Source organism: Protopterus annectens, chromosome 1.part0 (genome assembly GCF_019279795.1).
Source record: "Protopterus annectens isolate FY-2018-M chromosome 1.part0, PAN1.0, whole genome shotgun sequence".
Classification (NCBI taxonomy): Eukaryota; Metazoa; Chordata; order Ceratodontiformes; family Protopteridae; genus Protopterus; species Protopterus annectens.
The window spans coordinates 1402403084-1402420813 of NC_056725.1; positions in this window are offsets into that span (position 1 = coordinate 1402403084).

Genomic DNA, 17730 nt, shown 5'->3' on the forward strand with positions numbered 1-17730 from the left:
CTCTTATAAACTAGAATAATAGAATTTCTGTTAACATGCATTTTTCTGAAGGATATGTGTTCTGAAACTCAAATGTATTTCATTATTTAGTGACTTTAATCCCCAAATCATCTCAATGATTTGCCAGAAAACTACAAATTTTATTAACAGAGCAAAAATATGAGACAAAAATTTGAACATTCTGCGAAAATCTGGACAGTTGAGCGGTATGGAGAGCAGTTATGAGAAATAAAATGAAAGGCTGTTGATACGCATGGTCGGAACAGGATACTTTTGCTGCAAGTAAGTGGTGAAAATCTCAACATCTCTGCAGAAGCACAGATAATGTATTTGTGTGGGTGTTGGAGGGTGTGGGGCGATACACCATCCCGCAGCACAAGTGCCTTAGTAATATTTTGTGGGGCGATACACCATCCCGCAGCACAGGTGCCTTATTCGTAATATTTCTATTATCGGTGTATTATATGCACATCAGTTATGCATTTAGCTTTAATTCTTGTACAAATGATGCTTTGACATATGAACATAGTAAAAATGACGTGGAGGACCTCTGTCTTCGAATTTGAAACCAGGTAAGGGAAACAGACTAGTGATAACAGTACAAGCTTAGCAAGCCCTGCGTTTTTTCTTCCGTTCTGCACTTTCTATTTTTCAGCATAGTAACAATGTATGCATTTTTACTAACGCGTTTAATTTAATCCCCAGACAAACTTTACTTATGTCGAGGCAAGGAGAGATCGTCCTATATTAAAGTGTTCTTAGGATGGAATTATTCTATCTTTAAAACTTTGAAAACATCATTAATAAGTTAACATATCTCTCTACTTTTTTTTTAATTTAAAGAACACTTTAATAATAAAGAAAGTTGTGAAGCATTTTACATAACTTTTTCATACTAAGGCGTCATTCGAACAGCGTATTCCATGCCCCGCAATCGTAACTCATTACGAGGAACATTCCCCACCCTGAGCGTCAGTAAATCCCATTTTATTCGCTGTCCCAAACTGAAAGGATGGGCCAAAAAAATCATTGTTAACATGTTTTTAACAAATAACCGCGGTAAAATATATCATACTTATTTATCAAAATAACTTTTGTAAACATAAACCGACATATTTTAACCATGCTGTAGAGTTTCACACTTGCATTTGTTGGTAACTGTTCCACATTTTGCCCACGTATTCTATGTTATTTGAGGTCATGCTCTACATTTTTGCCCACGTATTCCACATTATTACAGGTCGAGTTCCCTATTTTGCTCACAAGTTCCACATTATTAAATATTATGTTAAAGACTTTGGATCTGGAAAGTTGGGAAGCTATGTAGTGACAATATTAAACAAGCAAAATAAAGTTACAATAGTCATTATATTCTTTTCCCAACTTTTTAAGAGGTTCCCCACATTAATCTTTTACCTTGAAATATTACATGCTCAGAATGTTCTGCATTGTATAATTTCCTTTTCAGTTTATATAATGTTAGTCAGCAATAGAAAATTCACTGTCCTTATTCACCAGTATATGTTCTTACTAATGTTACATTATACGTTTTTTACCAAGCAACCTCTTTAGGGTCCAACAAATATTGTCTTCCATTTTTTCACACAGGTGTCAATTTATCAGAACTCCAAAGTATGTGGAAGTAGTCTGCATTGAGTATACCACATATCCAGCAGTTGGTGTTGTTACCCAAGTCTCATTTGTATACTCCTGTTGAAGAACATTATAACATATTTACTATTTTATAAAAACTGAAAGATAATTGAGAAGGTAAATGATCTGATTAAAGATTTATTAATGTTGTAAAGTAGATTTTGAACTACATTACCTATCAGTAAAGTTGGACAATTTATAATGTATGACATCTACATCATCTCATTTTTAAATTAATTCATAGTAAATATATTTAATATTAAGTAAGATATTTATGTTCTCAAGATGCTTAGCTTTATGAGGATGAATACTTTTCATAATCAATTGATTGGACCTAAGAGTTAAAATTTTGTATGTTAAGTATTGTTATATAAAGACAGTTCCTGTGACTTCATTGTCTTTTAATGGGTGTATTTCTTCCTGTGAAGAAAGTATATTGATATCCATATTCCACTGATCATAACAAGTATATCCTAGCTATCTGATCCTCCCAAAATTGTAGTTAATATTGATGTGTTGGTAATCCAAAAATATAGATAGTAGTGAAAGGGATTTAGTGGCATGTAGATAGGTGGATGGTATACTTTATGTCTCTGTTTCCAGTCCTCCCGGATCCTAGAGTTTAGTATCCTTGAATTTTAATATTTTTACTCTCATTATTTTGTGAAATCATTAATTCACAGTATATCTCTGTAGGTCTTGAGGAATACCTGACCCTAGCATATCATAAAATTGCTGTCATTCTGGCATACTGCTTAGTAATGGAAAGTCCCAGTCCCAGTCCCACCCTTGGTTTTGGGATTATTAATTTATTTCTGGTTATCCTGGGAGGAATGGATTCCTATGGAAAGTTAAAAATAAGTTTCTGAAACTTGTTAAGGTATGGTGACCTAATGGCATAGGGAGATGCCTCAAAACAGAAACAATAATTTGGACAGAATCATCATTTTGATAATTAAGATTTTGTACTAGAAAAGTAATTTAATTTTTTTCATGGATCAGTTTGGTGTTTTGACTGGTTTAGGGTCTGATGGAAGTTTTTGTCTAATATTTTGCATTTGCCAGATATAACTTTCTCACTCTCTCTCTCTCTCTCTCTATATATATATATATATATATATATATACATTCATACCTTCATTAACCATTTTCATTGTACTGCACAAGCCTATTTGTTTTATCCCCTGAGTAGATAAGGGGAAACAAACACTTTTTTATTGATATTCAGGTATCACGCTTTTGAAAACTATTGTAATGTCTAACACTTCATTTTATGCTTCATTGGGTCATTTAACAAAAAGAGCAGAAGTTTTCATAAGATTTCCATGCATGCCTCTGAAATGTCCAGATTTTCACAGAATGACTAGATTTTTTGCCTCATATTTTTAGTCTGTTCCTCATAAAAATTGTAGTTTTCTTACAAATCACATAGGATTGCAGTCATTAAATAATGACATATATTTCAGTTTCAAACTTACATCCTTCAGAAAATGCATGATTTTGGACTTTTTTCCCCACCATTAGTTTGGCTTTGTCCAGATTTACTACACTTAGGGGTTAAGAGGTATGTTTCCATGCACAGGAGCGTTTAGAAGTTTGTGTAACTTTGCTTGGACTATAAACCACATTTCACAAAAAAATAAATAAAATACAGCTGGGAAGAACATTATGAAAGAAAAGTTTATCAAACGAGGTAAAACAAAGATTTTGTGTAACAACAATATATAAAGATGGAGAGTGAGCATTGCCCTATTTAGTCATAATGGTGAGAATAAACCCCATGGGTGAACGTAATATATTTAACATTTGTTGTTGTGTCTTTTGGCTTTTCCCGGTTAGGGGTCGCCACAGCGGAACTCTGGTCCGCTAATGATTGGTAGTTGATTTTTACATGCCGAGTTACCAACCCTGACGCACAACCTTCAATGAAGGTACGCCAGTTCACACATGTCTCCACGCAGAAGATGCTCTAGCTGAGAATCGAACTGGACAGCGTCTTACTGTGAGGCGACAACACTACCGCAGCACCACCACCGTGGATATATTTATAATTAGGTAAATAGGCTGGTCCACAGACCCTACCTAGTCATGGTTGGTCACAATGGTAAAGGTAAATACTATATACCCACACACACACACATATATATATATACATATATATATATATATATATATATATATATATATATATATATATTTATATATATATTTTCTATGTATTTGTGTATCCATGTGTCTGTGTGTCTAAGGCAGTTGTTCAAATGTTGCTTTAGATGAAGGCTAAAAAGCCAGAAAAGACAATGCATTTCATCAAAATGTATTGGCTTTTTTTTTTTTTTTGCCTGCGCTAGATCTCAAAATGGTGGAGATTGGGGAATTTGCCTTTCACCATTGTAGTGATATATATATATATATATATATATATATATATATATATATATATATATGTATATTTACTATCAAAATGTCGCCAGTAAAAATAAATCCCGTTCGTAACACCGACAAAAAAAAAGCAAAAGTAAAAATATATATCACGACATAATGTCGAATCTGTTGAACAAATTCAGCAGATTCAACATTATAGCTGCACAGATCATGTGATGTCCTTATAGGAGCTCAGGTAAATGAAACTACACCTCACATCATGTTTTTGCAGGGGCCAGGGGGAAGTTCCCCTGCAGCCCCCCTGTAATGTTCTTCCCAGCTGTATTTTTTTTTTTTTTTTTTGTGAAATGTGGTTTATAGTCCAAGCAAAGTTGCACAAACTTCTAAATGTTCCTGTGCATGGAAACATACCTCTCAACCCCTAAGTGTAGTAAATCTGGACAAAGCCAAACTAATGGTGGGAAAAAAAGTCCAAAATCATGCATTTTCTGAAGGATATAAGTTTGAAACTGAAATATATTCCATTATTTAGTGACTGCAATCCAATGTGATTTGCCAGAAAACTGCAAATTTTATGAGGAACAGACCAAAAATATGAGGCAAAAGTCTGTGCCCCTCACACCCCTTGCTAACTATATATTCCAACTCCGAGATCGCACTACAGTGAGGAAAAGGATGAATGTCCCAAACTGCACTGTTCTGCGATCTCTGTGCAGTACTTCAAGTTCATATCAAAGAATGCACTGTGTATTCACTGATATGGACTTCTGAACATGGAGATGTTCAGCAAAACAGAAAATCGAAAATCTGTCTTTCGATTTTCCATCTGCAGAGCATCTCCATTCGTCATTTTGATAATTTTGATAGTAAACCTATAAACCTATATATATATATATATATATATATATATATATATATATATATATATATATATATATATATATATATATATATATATATATATACACATATATGTATATATAGGGTCTATATTAGAACATCGAAGTTTCAAAACTTCGAATGTTCTAATATCGACCCCTATTCAGCGAAAGCTGAAAACATCAAACATACAGAACAGCAGACTTTTTCCTAAGAAAAAAATTTGCTGTTCCAAAACACATATACACAACACAAGCACACCAAACAAACAGCAATCCACACACATACACCTAAAATCTTACATCTAACCCTACACTAAACTATACACACACCACTAACTATCCACTAACCTTAACCCAAACCCTAACCCTAAGGTCCGTCACTATATCACACTCACCTCACCCGCGCCCTAAATCTAACTCACTTACCCTGCCCTAACCCTCACGTCCACACAATCGCACACTTACCTGACCCGTGCCCTAACCCTAACTCACCTAACCCACCCTAACCCTCATATCCACACAATCGCACACATACCTAACCCACACCCTAACCCTAACTCACCTAACCCGCCCTAACCCTCACATCCACACAATCGCACACATACCTAACCCGCACCCTAACCCTAACTAACCTAACCGGCACTCAATTTCACACTTACCTAAACCCGACCCGTAACTTTCCACCACAGTGCTGAAAATACCAAAGCAACAGAAACGGACAACAGATTTCTTTCTCTAGGAAAAAATTTGTTTTTCTGTTGCTTCGATATTTTCAGCTTTCGCTGAATAGCGGTCGATATTAGAACATTCGAAGTTTTGAAACTTCGATGTTCTAATATAGACCCTATATATATATATATATATATATATATATATATATATATATATATATATAGCCATTGTAATGTTGGCAGCTTATGTTGTTAGAAAATGCAAGAAAACTGGAGTACAAAGAGAAAGCCCACAAAGACATTAGGAACATTTTGGATTCCACATAGTGAATGGAAATCAGGACTGAGACCTAGAGCAGTGAGGTAAAGATCTTACCACGGAGCCACCGTGCTGCTCTATCCGTGTCATTATGACTTGCTTAAATACATACTTTTGAAGCTGATTTATTTAGCAGATTTACACAAGTTAAGATAATGATGGTATGTGACTTTTCCCTTAATCTTAAAGAGTCTATTTAAATGAAGAATTCAGTCTATACTGCACTACCCTAACACGTTTTAAACATCAGTCAGTCACAGTACTTCTGTCTTGGGGAAAACTATAGAAGAAATGACAGTTATACTAAAGTACATACAAAACACTAATGTACTTACTTATGAATTTAATGCCAGAACATTTAATTTTGTTTTACACTGGATAAACATTTCTCAAGCAGTACCTTACAGCCAGAAAGGAGACAAGCTTCTCTTCTGACATGAATTCACAAAACATTTATAATTATTTGAAAGCAGAAAAGTTCTAGATCTGGACTACAACCATGCTGTATTTTGTATAGATGATGACTCTGTTGTGTACGTTAATTGAAAACTATCCCAAGTGTGGTTTTTATAGCAAGTAAGACATGCCATCAGTGGTATAAGAATAGACTTCCACTAAGGTGGAACCACCACTACAGCTCACTAAAAAGTGGTGAACTCATATGCTGGACTTAATAATTCTGACAGCTTATTTTAAGTTGTGAATGACGGTGATATGAGCTGCTATTTTATAAATGAGAATATTAATTTTCAGTTTGAAAACAACCCTGCTAATAACCTTCACAATTTACATTAATACTCGTTTTTTAAATTAAATCCTGGAAGAATTCATATTCACAACACTCCACTGCACCAGATGAGCTTTAAAGTCATTAAGCCTAACAAAAATTGAACTGAAATGTAACTTGGAGCCTCTCTTTAATAGAAGTGCAGCACTGTTTACAAGAGATGCACTCTCTGGATATACCTTTTTGGTGTTATATGTGGCTGTCCACACACTTCACTATGAATCCATTTTCCATTTCTTTTTATATGTCTGACTGGTAGCAAGGAATTTCTGTATTGCAGTGTGTGCAGCTGCTAATGTACATTGAGTCTTCCTACTACAACTGCCATGCTGCACCCTATGATTCAAATTAAGCTCCCAACCAATCACAGACAGCCTACATGGATAGTGACCACACCCACAATCAGCTTCCAATTTACTGCTCTCTGTACTTGTGACTTGTGCCCATTTTAACTAAAGGATAATATACGGCTGTTTTGAATGGCATTAGTCTGGTGACAGCTTTTGTCTCCATCTGGTCAAATGTAATTTTTGTGAATATTAACTTGAGTTAGCGGCTCATTTATGTTATAAGATAGATTGTATTAAGTGGCATTTGGCTAAATATCTGACATTCAGAGTAGAGGATTATGGCCCTAAACTGATAATGAATTGTTTTCTATTGTCCAGGCACAGGCTTTGATTTCTTTTACCTCCATTCACCCACTGCATGATTCTGAGTAAGTCACTTAACCAGACATTGCACTAGGGTCACCCCTGAAAAGGAGCACTTGTGTCCTATGAGTTTTCCTGGTTAAAAAAAAATGCCAGCACTGTAGTACTTGTAGAAGTCAATAACTTAAGTGTTTGGGTTGTACTGGAGGTTTATTTTTTGCTGTTTGAGTTATGCCTTGGGTTAGAGTTAGCACTAGACTAAAGATTATGCTTAAATTAATCTTAGGGTTAGGCTTGCAGTTTGTTTTAGGATTAGGTTACATTTAGGATTAAATGCAATTCACTGAATATGTGACAAGAAATTTAAGTGGATACATGTCCCTTCATGCCCTTTGGGCATGATATCTTTGAACTATACATTATTTTCAACTGAAAAAAGCTGCAATCACAAGCTTAATGCCACATTTAGCTAAGCCATTTACAGGTATTATTTATTTATTTGTTTGTTTATGTATTTATTTATTTATTTGGTTGTTTGTTTAATTATTTATTGCCTTTTGTTTAGTAGGATGGTCTGACTGGGCATTCAGACCCATTTTCAGTGGAGGCCTAGGGAGGAAAGCTCCATTAAAGTTACAAAAAATTACAAACATTACAAAGAATTTACTGAGAAAGAAGAATCAGTTTCTTAACAGTAGAAAGTGTGTTTTAGATGATGTAAGGAAAATTTGGAAAAGTAATAGCTATGTGGCATCTCTGACCTTCAGGAGTGGTTTACCACATCAGAATTCTTCCTGGACCATAACCGCATAAGCAAAGAAAAGAAGGCTAGAAGATATAATGATGCCTGTTTGGAAACAGATTCATAATGTAACTGGGACAATTCTGAGCAGTGAGAAGGAAGAAAGAGCTATTCAACTGCAGTAAGGATGGAGTAAAGAAGGAAATAAAATCTTGTATCATGAAAAGAAAATAGATAATCCATTAAAAGAGGATGCCATACAGAGGGACGGATACAGTGAAAATATGAGGAAAAAACATATATTATGATTCTGCCAAAGCGATAGCTATGTTATCCAGAAAACCAGAAGGTGGAGAATGGTAGGGGTGCATGGCTTTTCGGCAGGCAGAAGTGTCATGAATGATCTCTGGACAACCCTGATGATATATCCTCTAACCTGGGTAAAGGTAAACTCACTGGGGCAGTATTCATTGGTCTTACCTAGCCTTTTACCTGGTTGATCAATCCACAAATGGCCATACTCTCATAACTCCATTCATTAAACTTCATTCACAGACCTGTGGTTCCCTTCACCCTAAACTGTGACAGTTGCTGCCAATTTATCTTACTAACATCAAAAAATACAAACAGTTCAGACCTCAGTTCAAACAATACCTAAATGAACAATATGACAACGTACCTAACACTTTAGTCATAGGTGACTCTATAGTGAAGGCACACTGATGTCCCACTCACCAGGCTGAACAAGGAGAAAATTACAGTCAGCTGCCTGTTGGGTGCCAGGATCCACCACATAACACATGTACTCAAGTCACTCCACAACAAGCACAAATATGACTCTGTCATTGTCAATGTTGGAGTGAATGACTTGAGACATACCTCCCTGGACTACATGAAAAGAGACATGGAAGAGATCTCGGATCATGTGGCCCAGGCAGGTACGACCCTTGCCCTGAGTAGCATCCTGCCTTCGCTCAGAATGATACCACAATGTAAGGAGAAAATGACTGACTTCAACAATTAGCTAAGCTTCTGGTGTCATTCAAAGGGGATCCAGTATCTGTCTGCCTGGGACAACATGATCGACAGACCACAATGCTTTGCCAGAGATGGTCTGCACCTGTCGCCCCTGAGATTCAGGTTACTGGCTAAGGCTCTTGCCACCCCTGTAGTGCCTTTTTTAGGCAAAGTTCAAAGGACAAAACCACCACCGTAACAGGTACAAGCATGCAAATTCTGAAGGTAATGCTACTCAATGCTAGAAGTCTAAACCTCAAAATGCACTCTCTCGAGGCACTCCTAAAATGGAGAATATCGATATCTGTGCAGTAAATGAGACCTGGTTCAAGGCTCCAGAGAGCACCCCAGCAATACCAGGCTATAACTCTTACCACACTTTTCAGTCACCAAACCAGGACCGAAACACTACAGGTGGAGGAGTGTCCATATTCACCAAGGATATTCACACCACCAGGCTAGTTGCCCAACACAATGCGTCTGAAATTCTCCAGGTGCAACTAACACTAGGTAAGACTGCAATCCAAACTGTAGTTTGCTACAGATCATCCACCATGCCCCAAGATTCTCACTACACCTTTCTAAACATACTGGAAAATATTAAGATACAACCAAACACCCTAATACTGGGTGATTTCAATTACCCTGCCATTAACTTGAAAAACTACTCATGTACCAACACCTATGCCCAACGGTTCTTGGAATTCATAAATTCCAATGCCCTGGATCAACTAATCCATAGTCCCACCAGGGGCTCCAATATCCTAGACCTGGTCATTACCAACATGGGAAATTGATGCTCCACACCTATGGTCACCCCCTCGTTGGTCAGGTCTGACCATATACTAATCACCCTTAACATCCACATCCCACACCCACCCCCTAGTAAGAAAACCTCCATAAAAAACTTTTCCAAAGCCAACTTCATGCTACTCAAGTCTGAAGTGACAAACTTCATGACACCCATGCAGACGGGAACTGAAAGTTCGACTGCTGAATCCTACACTAAAGCACTGTATGAGCACATCCATTCATGCATGAATCGTGCCATCCCAAATAGAACCAAGATGCCCTCCTCCAAAAAAAGGAAGCAAATCCGGTGGTCCCCTGCCATAAACAAACATTACAACAAAAGGAAGAAACTGTTATAGAAAAGAGGAAATTCCCAGGATGCAAAAAACTCCCTTACCAGCCTCAGTAAGAAGCTGAGATCCCTCATAAAATCCTCCAAAGCTACTTAGGAAAATAAAATTGCCAAAGATTTCAAAGACAACCACAAGGCATTCTATAACTATGTCAAGAATCTAAATGACAATGCTCAGATCTGCTCTGAGCTACAACAGAATGGCATTAAATATACTGATCCCAAAGATATTGCCAATATCCTGGCAGATCAATTCAGTGCCAACTTCATCCCCTCTCACCCCCTAAATGGCCCATCTTAATACCAGAAGATTGCCAAATTCCAGTAATAACGGCCACACAGGTAAAAAGCACACTCTCTAAAGCTAAGAATACAGCATCCATGGGACCAGATGACATCCCGGGCTGTGTATTACATGAACTACAAAATGAACTGGCACCTCACCTAAGTGTCATGTTTAATCATAGCCTCACCTCAGGCTTCGTTCCCACTGAGTGGTGCACAGCTACAGTCATCCCACTCCACAAGGGGGAATCCACCTTGGATCCCGGGAACTACTGCCCATCAGTCTGATTAGCCTGATCTGCAAGGCCATGGAAGGTATTATCATGGAACTTATAAACATGGACATTGGTAACCTTCAAGCACTGGACCCCACCCAGTTTGGGTTCGTGAAGGGCCGATCTTGTCTCCTGAACCTGATTGACTACTTTGAATCAGTCTCCAGAGCCGTGGACGAGGGTAAGGCAGTCCACACAGCTTATCTGGACCTTGCTAAGGCCTTTGACACCACCCCTCACTCTGAAATCATAGATAGTCTTACTAAGCTGGGCATTAATCCCTACATCACTCGATGGGTTACCAACTGGCTTACTGACACTGTAAAAGTAGCCAACTCCAAATCCAGCTCCAGACAACTGACAAGTGGAGTACCACAGGGTTCAGTCCTGGGACCGCTCCTGTTTGGCATCCACTTCTCTGAAGTACAGGCGAACACTAAGGGAATCTGGCTAACAAAGTTCACAGATGACTGCAAACTGGGAGCCATTATTGAATCCCCAAATTATGTGGATACTCTACAAAAGGGCCGTACAGAAACAGATGCTTAGTGCTAGAGCCATGGGCTCAAGCTCAATGCCAAGAAATGTATAGTTATCCCCTTTGGGGAAAAAAACATGTACCCATGAATTACCACATAGGTGGCAGTACATTAAACACTGAAAGTGCGATAAGAGACTTAGGGACACAGGTGGACAGTGGTCTCACCTTCGATAACCACATTGCCACAACAATCAGGAAATCCTTCTATGTGGCACACCTCATCACTAAGGGCTTTTCATTCAGGAAAAAGGAGGTCATTGTCCCACTGTACTCATCACTCATTAGACCCATTATAGAATACAACCCCCATTTGGTATGTGCCTCTCAAGACATCTGTAACAACTGGAAAGGCTGCAGAAATACGTCACTAAAAGAATCACAGGCCAAAAGCAGATGACCTATGCTGACCACCTTAAAAAGCTCCAGCTATACTCTGTTGCATATTGTCTACTCAGAGGTGATCTCTGCTTAACATACAAGGCCATGTCAAACCCAGAGCTGTTGGACATGCTACACTTAAAGAAATCCTAATCCCTCAGAGCCACACGCTCCAGGGATCTAAACTTTGTCATCACAATAAACAAAACATGCTGGAGAGATAGGTTCTTGGCCCATAGACTCCCCAGACTCTGGAATAGACTGCCCATACATGTCAAGCAGAGCGCCTCTTTGGCCCTCTTCAAAAGGAACCTTGACGATTGGATGGGAAAAAGGAAATTCACCCCGGGGATCACGTCAGTCGCCCTGCTAGACAGGGGTCCAGGGAAGTAAATAGTGTGGGAAGAAATAGCCAGGGAATTGTTATGGCTAGGCTTGTATAGGCCCTAGGGCCGATAGCCTAGTACCAACCTATGAACCTATATAAGTGCATATGTCAGAACACAGGACATGGCACTTAAATGCCATGGTTGCACTCTTACATTCATCCCAGAAAACCTTGGCTGCTTAATCTGTTAAGCTCTCCAACATATAAACTTACAGTTTCTGCTTCCCCATCTGGCCTATCCATTTCTTAGCTGTTATTAGCTTTTCTGTTGCAGTTCTTCATATTCTACAATTTTTACTCTATTCAGTGCTAAAATTTTCTTCCACACTTGTGTATATTATGTCCATTCGTTTGGCTGGACCACATTTACCTCACTTATAGCCCCTGTATTATGCACTGTAGACTCCTGATATGACTTCTTTTTAAACCTTCTCTTAATGTGTGTATATATTTGCATCTATGTTGTTATGTCACTATACCGTATAATTTAGTTATACATTTAATCTTACTTTACTGATGTTACTATGTTTATAAACCAGGCTGAATCTTCAAATGGTAAAGTCTGATTAGTGCTTTACCCCAGTAAACAAAAATAAATACACAAACAAACAAGCAAACAAACAAACAAATAAACATAAGGAATTAGCAGCTTATTAGATTACTGGAAGTAAAAGGAAGTACATTTTAAACACCATTGATGAAGCAAAAATGTTGAATGAATTATTCACATCTGCATCTACACTACAGTAGTGATGCTGGGTGCCAGCACAAACAAGTGGAGCATGAGGGAGGAACTGAACAAGAAACTCAATGGTTTAATAGGAAATGAGGTGCATGATCCATTTTAGACACTTCACTGCATGTTAAAATAAATGGTGGTGGTGCTTGGTGTGCGACTGACAAAACAATATCCCTTTAAAGACTAAATTGGTGTGAAATGACAGAAGGTTGGTGATAAGGGTCACTTTGCCCAGTGGCGGATCCAGGAATTGGATGGGTAATTATAAACTTTGTGCTTTTCTCATCTGCCCCATGCTAGTTGATGAAGTTTCTTGTTATTAAGTCTCTTGTTGATGTCTGACAGCATGACTTAACATGACAGATATGCTTCCATTTCAGTTTCACACAGTTCTGTAGCAGGGCCTTCATTTTTGTCTTCAGTGAGAAATATGAGATGAGCCCCATGAATTTGGTGTAACTGAACATCAACAAGACCTTTAACTCTTTAACTCTTAATCACAAAAATCTGAAAGACAAAAAAAATGATATAATGGTAGGGTCAAAATGGTGAAGTCATTAGGAAACTATATGACTGAAAATAGAGGGTGACCTAGCACTACATCTAAAGACAAGCCAATAAGGAGGTCAGTGCAGTGCCATTGGGCTCATTGCTGCTGGAATTTGGTTCTGTTAACTGTGCTTATGTCAGAGAGTGCACTGGTTTTAGAAGGCAAAATCATTCTATATGTCCATGACATCAAAATGTACACTAAAGGACATGCCAGTCCAGTAAACACCTGACAAGGGCTTTCTAGGGTAGATGGTCAGGCAGATGCAAGGAATACATGAAAGATGTGCAAGGTCATGCAATTTTTTAATGAAAACCAACAGAAAACAAAAGCTTTACAGGAGTGAGTCAGACAGGATCAGGAAAGAATGAGGCCTAGAGAATTATAATCACTCTGAGCTGAAACATGCCGTGTTGTATGAAGGGGCAGTTTTTGAGAACAATACATATTATACTGTAGTGAGCAATGCAGAGATTAGATTCCAGAGATAATAATGTTATTCTTTCATTGTATCAGATGCTGTTAAAGGCTGCACATGGAGTAATGTGCCCAGTTTTGCTGGTCATAGACAGAAAGGAGAATTGAGCTGGCAGAAAGTCTCAGATGCAGAGCTAGCAAAATGGAGTAAAATGTGGTGCAATGTGGTGCTGTGTTACTAGGAGAGACTTAGTTATACAACATACATGCATTAGAAGGTAAACAGATTTACAGGTTATATACTAGGACACAGAGGTATCACATTGTTAGATAGGAAGTCACCGGGATGGAACTACAAAAGATGGATAGAGTGGAGTCATGACTAGAAGCAGGAAAAGGTAATTTTAAGAAAAGTTTGGGAAACTGCTACTTCACAGAAGGTTACAGCCCTGTGATGCATTATGTGAGATAGTGGTACAATGTAAGTCAGGGAATGACTTAAAGGATTCCTGGGACAGAGCAAAGAAAAGATGGGCAATGGTAGGGTAGGTGCAGATATATAAAGGATAGTCACAACACTTGGATGGAAATGCTAAATCACAGGTCTTCTTACATCAGCATCTTTAGATGTCTGCATCTTCATTTGAAGCATCTGAGTCAAAAAACTATACTGAGATTACAGAGAGTATAAAACAAAACATATGTTAAAGCTTCACTGGAGAAAATAAAAATGTTAAAACATAATTATATGGATCATATAGACTGTTTTTTCAGTTAAAACAAACATAAATGGAGTATAGCACTTAAGCATATCAATTATACAAAACCTTCTTCAGGTTTTCTTATAAAGTCATATAAAATGAACTCCATCACATTGTATGTATGTATGTATGTAATATATTTATATATGTACACACACACACACACACACACACACACACACACACACACACACACACACACACACACACACACACACACACATATTTATCTATACATATACGTGTGTGTGTGTGTGTGTATGCATACATGCTCATGTGAGTTATGTGTATTATGCAAAGATAATAACCATTTAAAATGCAGCATCAGTTAACAGCATAATTACTGGGCAGTTCTTATTTGTCTTTTCTTAAGTATTGTTTTAATGCCAAATATATTAAAAAACTGTTTTTTATGTGCATATAAATAACACAGTGGTGAAGCAGATAGTGTTGTGTTCCAGCAAAAGGTTCCCTGATTCAGTTCTTGGCTGGGGTGCCTTCTGTGCAGAGTCTGCATGTCTTCCCAATGTTTGTACTGGTTTTCTCTGGGTGCTTTGCTTTCCTCCCACATTCCAAAGATATGCAGTAGTTGGATTGGACACTCTAAATTGCCCATAGGTATGAGTGTATGTATGTATGTGTGGTATGAAAGAACAACAGTGGCAGCGCTAGCCACCCAGTGACATGAACATTGGCTCCAGGTGATTGTCAGTGTTGAAGTGACACCTCAACCAATGTGCAAAAATAGGAAAAGGGAGTTGTGGATGGATGGATAACTCACATTGCTATCTGGTTTCTGAAAGGTACTTTCCCTCCCTATTTTTACACACAAATCACATTACCCAAAACGATGAAGCCATGGCCCCACTTCTGATTATATTCTTTGTCACAGCATTGAGCTTATATTTTTCTTATATCACCCACTTCATCCATAATTCTTGTTCTAAACGTTCTTGTCATTTTCCATTATAAAAAATAATACAGGGACAGATAGTGACATATACCACCTCTGTAGGAATCTGAAAGTACTTTCTTTTCGTTTTTGGATGCTCTAATTTGTTCCCAGGGTACATAAGTTCACATACCATGCATACATTTGAAGGTACATACCTCTCAGTTTTTCTTACAGCATTGGACATTTTAGTATATTATTTTACTTTTGTAAACCCAGCTTTTTAAACCAACGTGTTTAACTCTTCCATAACTTATAACATAAGTTTTTATTTCTTTTAATTATTTATACTTGTTTACCAGGGTAGTGCACTGATCTCAGTGGACCATTTGCAGGCACAGCCTAGGTAAATAGGATTATATAAGAAATGAACAAATTTACAGATACAAGGATATGCTAAAAAAACAAATATATATACATATTTACAGATGCAAGAATATGCTACAACAATAGTTCAAGAAGCAGTTTACAATGTGAAAACATGGATGGGAAATGGAATTGTGCTTAGCAGAGCTTCATGGATAAGGTTTAGTTATAACGACTTGAGATGACTCATGCTACTGGGATAGCACCATATCATTATACAGAGAGGGGTGAAGACATTAGAAGAGGTGACGGAGATTAGTTGCAAAAAAATATACCGTGGGGAAAAGACAGAGAAAAGGTGAGAGAAGCATGCAGAGGGAAGAGGAATAGAAAGAAGAAGTGTGAGAGAGGAGCAATGAAAAGAGGGAAGTAGGATGAATGAGAGGCAGTAAGTAAGGGGATGACAAGGTGCGGTAAGGAAGGATGAAATAGGAATAAAGGGGAGTGTGAGAGAAAGATGTAGGCTATTTTAAACTTCCTCTTCACAGCACATAGTTACTACTCTATTTTCTCATCAAAACACATAATTACTCTCCTCTAAACATACCGACTTTTATCCCCTACCCCTGGCACTGGACCCAGGCTTCTGAGGGTATACAGGAACTGTACTTCATTCAAACTTACCAGAAGTAACCCTTCACAGAAGCCTTATTGCCTAAATTTAGAACTCAGATCTTGATTTTTTTAGTTCATTTATTTTCTTTGCTACTGGTGTACATCAATCTCATATATTACCCAATGTGAGATATAATTTACTGCAAGGATTAAAGAACAATTATGTTAAAAAAAACACTCATTTCATATTACAATTTTTGAAAAGTTCTAAACAATACTTCACCATCTTATTTAAATATTTTGGTATGCAGAGACTGAACAGTCTTACAGTCTAAGGCTGATGCAATTTTGTCTATTCTTACTGTGGTGTGCCAGCTTGTTAATCTAGCTGCCAACATTCTGCATCAGACAACAGCTGCCAATATGCATTTTAATATAAAACACATTTTCCTAAAACACTTATCCTTGTGTAACACGTTAGTCATAGAGCTACATATATAACACGGTGTTATGCGGGTTTCTATTGCTCTCCCACTTTAAAATGCCTCACAATCCATTTGTAATAACATTATTATTATTATTATTATTATTATTATTTTATTATTGTTGTTTTCAATCAACTGGCAAACAGACAAACTATCCATGTTTGCATTGGGTGACTGAGATTAGAAGAGAGCTTATGTTGATGATAGGTCCAAGTAAGGGACAGTGGGTAATGCAGTTGATGGTCTGCTTTCCTGTCACAGTGAGGGGGAGGGCTAAAGGACTTTTATTTCTGATTTCTGGTGGACATTTGGAGTCTCAGAGTGCTTCAGTTTGTTAGGGGAAGGTATGACGGGGTGGAGTGGGGGTAGATGCTAAATGTGGCTAAATGCAGATTGACTACACATATCACTGAAGGTCATGCTGTCAGTATTTATGTGGCCTGTCTGAGCACTTGCATGGATGTTGGCCTGAAGACTGATCCTGCTTTCCAATGCTTAGGAACCTTATTGTGTGTTCTCTTCACATACAGGTAGAGGTCCTATTTGCTGGGGAAGTTGTATGTGCTAATGATGAAGAGTTATATCTAAACAGATGAATGAGAGACAATGACAATTACTTGGATTATGTGTGTATCATGGAAATAAGCTGTGTATTCCAAGTCTGTACTTGTTCATAGGTTCATAGATTTATACCAGGCTAATGACCACTGGAGTCTTTACAAGCCTAGCTGTGAAACCCAACCCAGTTATGTGCCAGGGTTCCTTGGACACCTATATGGTGAGGTA